Raw genomic sequence first — 4,239 nt, forward strand, 5'->3', positions numbered from 1 at the left:
GAACTTGGTCAGGAAAACATGAGGGTTCCCCTTGAAACCATAGATTCTAAAAATAGTAGAAACAGGGTAGGGGATGATATCTCCCCAATTATGTGAAACTTTCAAGTCATGGGGGTTATCCATAGGCCTAATGAGACTAATTAGTACATTAGGGATTCTGGGATTGTCACTCAATATGAGGCATGCCAATTTAGCAACAAAATATCTATCAAATCTGACAAAACTAGCATTACTTGCATCCTAGGTCATATCTGCACTCCACAACTGGACTGGCAGTATTTCCCCATTCTCCTCTCTGTTTAGTTCCATCTCATTACCAAAATATGTCACTCCTTTGAACAAAAACATATGCATTAATAGAGAGTAGTGACCAAAAGTTTTTTCCACCTTTCCCTTCGCAATCCCAACTAAACCAATGTGAATTTCTTCAGCCAAAAAGGAAGAAAAATCAAAAATAACATCTACATCAAAGGAAGCAATCTGAACCATCATGTACATGAAACCAATGGGCATAAATTCTTGCTCATCTTCACCAAAAAATCGGCATAAGGTCCTGTATATCTCTACAGCCTGGGAAGTGAAAAGACTCTTCTTAAAAGGCTCTCTAGAGGCTATAGTAATTATTGGCAAAGTTCCTATTGTACCAATATGTTCCCTTAGTGCACCTCCCCTAATTACATCCTTCTTTGCTTTATATTCATTCTCTAATTCTAGCAGATTGATTTGCACATGGTAGTCTGATAATGGTTCCAGGTGAAAAACCTCTCTAATTTCTTCAGGAGTAATTGAGACCAGAGGCACACCGACCTTTCTTCTTACAACCCTAATGGCTTGGTCATAATTCTTAGCAATGGCTTCAAGCAAATCATAATCCATGAAAACACTTGGGACTACTAACTTTCCCAAATCAAAATTCCAGACATTAGCATGCAGGGCAAACAACTTTCTTTCCGAAAACCACTTTTTAAACAAGATAAGGCTAGTTTGAGTAGTTGTTGCATCCCTAACCCAGTTCCCCTTGTCGTATAGGCCATCACCAATTTTAAGCCTAGGGTTTAAGGAAATTAACTTTTTAACTTGTGCAGGCTATACAATAGATTCTGGGAGTAATTCTAATAAATCATTGTGGACATTCCTATCCACATAATTAATTTTCCCAGAGAATGGTTTCTTAGGAGGCATTTTGACAGTATTGAGAGAATTGGAATGCCATAGAGGTTATAATATGAGTACTTACTTGACTTGTAGAAATTTTTCTTTTCTGAACTTCTAAAATTTCTCTCGAATGACAAAAGAATAGTTTCACATCTTTACCAGGCTTAACACGACACAATCAATCAGGCTCTTGTGCTCAGAAAATTTGCAATCTCTATTCGCGTGGGACTAGAATTAATGAAAATCTCTATGTTATACTCTGTTTCTCCCACACACGAAGCTTTCACTTATCATAAATGTGCCGAATAGAAAAATAGAGTGGTGTCGCACTTTCTTTTTTAAACTTGTGTCATTGATCCTTGAAAAATCCTACGATCTGGGAATGACAACTAAGCTGACTCAGCTTTCTTCTTAACACATTGGCAGTCAAGCCAATAAAACACCTCCACCTCTACCTTTCCTTCAAGGTTGGCACTTCAAACCAGGCCCATGCATGACTATGCACATGTGTCATCAACTCGCTAACTCGTTATACATAATTCTCGAGCACCTTTCCATAGCGAGCTAGCGATGATCACTGATCTTACTTTAATCGTGTGGTAGACAATTGAAACAACCTTTAAGAACACGATGGTGGGTCCATTGCTCGTTAACTCTCTATACCTAATTTTTGTACATCTCTTTATAGCAAGTCAACGAGTGTCGTTGATCCAGACTTGATCTTGTGGACAGCAATTTTACTTCAATAGTAGTGGGCCACACTCACTAACTTGCTATACTTAACTTCTGAGCACTTCTTCATAGCAATTCAATGCCACCCTTTGATCCTAGCTTGATCTCATGATAAAAAATCTTCGTACCTAGTACACGGGAAGTGGGTCCATGATATTGCTATCCATGATATGGGCCCTACAGATGTCTACCAAGCATTGGTCAAAAGTTTGACCAATGGATGGCAAAAAATGTGCTGACAACGCCAACATTTTTCGACCATCATATTTGTCAAAATTTTGACCAACTTACTGGATGGTCAAATTTTTGACCAAAAAGTTTTCAACCAGTGCCATCTAGTTTTCTACCATGCATTGGTCAAAATTTTGACTAATGCCCCGTAGATTTCTACCAAGCATTGGTCAAAAGTTTGACCAATGAATGGTAGAAAATGGCTCAACAACCTGGACATTTTTCATTCAACGTATTGGTCAAAATTTTGCCCATCTAGTAGGTTCGTGAAATTTTTGACCAGAAAATTATCGACCAATTCGTTGGTCGAATTTGGTCAAAGATTGGTAAAAATGGGTCAAAATTTTGACCAATAAAGGTCAAAAAATGAGCCCAAATGTACTAGTGTGTAATTACTTTTGGATTTTAGGATCTTTGTAAAACCTATTTATCTAATAAAAAACATATGTGATTGTAAAAATAAATCTAGAGATGCAACGTATAAGCCATTTAAATCTTATTCTTTGAAAAAGAAATTGGAGTCCCTAATCTATTGAAATATGGTTTTATACGTTTAAGAAAGAAGTAAATAGTACCTTGTATATGGAGACATTATACTGATGTTGGAAATCTACGTCACCTCATTTATATCTTCCTAGTGACTAGAAACTAATAATCCCCTTTTCCTTTTTGTGATGGATTTGAAATGAAATAGTGTAGAGGAGCCATACACTTTTTAAATAAAGATCCCTACATCAGAGCCCTTGATGAGGCTAACATTATGAGAGTTAGAGGGATTATCACTAAGTTTTTTATTGTTATCATCAATGTAAATTTGATGAAGAATGAAATAACTAGAGGAAGATCTCTTTGAGTTGTAGACAACTTAAGTTCTTAAATCTCTTGTGACCACCCATTGGCTTGCTACAAAATAGTTCCCAAACAAAAATAACTAGCACTTGCAACTAAAGAATGTGCAATGGTTAGGCTAATACTCAAAACTAATTGAATAATGGGGTACAAAACCAAAAAATGTAAAAATCATATAAATGCAATTTTATTTATTTATTTAATTTTCAAAATAATAAAATGTGAAAACTATAGAAATGCTAATCTTATTTATTTATTTTCATCAGTAAAAAGCCAATGCCCTATATTATATTTCAAAATAAGTTTTTCCCTATTCATAGTGCAGGCACCAAGGGAAAATGAATGGGGAAGAACACCTTTTATATAGCTTGAGACCGAAGTCCTAATATAGATAGATAATTGCCCCTTAGAATTTATGGGGTCTTAAGGAGACATACATCCTTTTACAATTTCAATAATATACATTTGATAATGATCATTACTAGGGGATTCAAAAATTATTTTCTATGTACTTTTATGAGAAGATTTAGGTTACAATTATATAATTGTAGCCTTGAATGATAATTCTACCTTTCTTGCTAGTTTAGAGATCTTCATCCTTTTATCCTTGTTTCTATCTTGTGCTCACTTGAAAAGACCAAGATCCTTTAAAATTTAAAATCCCCTATCGCTTCAATCAAACTTCAACTCAATGGTCAAAGTTACTAAACATCAATAATATAAAAAGGATATTCAAAGAGCCTATTCATATTGGAAGAACCATTCTATTGAGTGACTTAGGATTCATTGTTTCCTATATTTATAAAGCCGATTGGATTGTTAGGATTGATTATCATAATCTTCAGCTATCCATTTTGTTAAGATTGATTATCATTTTCTAAAATTATCATTATTGGTTATCTCTATCTTAACCTAGAATACTCTAACGAAAAACCATATCTTAATCTTCTAAACATTTCAAACTAAGTGCCCAAATTATTTATTTATTATCTATTATGGGACTTAATCAAATGTACCTTTACACAATACTCATTACATTCAAGATTGTATATTCTTTAAATTATATTATTTATAAGTTCAACGATTGTCTCATTAGTTTTCTTGAAAGAAAGAGCTATACCATTAGTTTACTAGGAATGATTCTATTTACCCTTTTGTTTATCTTAATTTGAAGCCATGATTTACATTAATAAGTTTTATTTTTCCTTTGAGTGTTTTGATATATTCCTATGGAGTGATTATGCAAGTAAACTTGTAGTGCTTGTTCCTACG

Source organism: Cupressus sempervirens, chromosome 8, assembly GCF_028749045.1.
Source record: "Cupressus sempervirens isolate cs-2001-9-10 chromosome 8, ASM2874904v1, whole genome shotgun sequence".
Taxonomy (NCBI): Eukaryota; Viridiplantae; Streptophyta; class Pinopsida; order Cupressales; family Cupressaceae; genus Cupressus; species Cupressus sempervirens.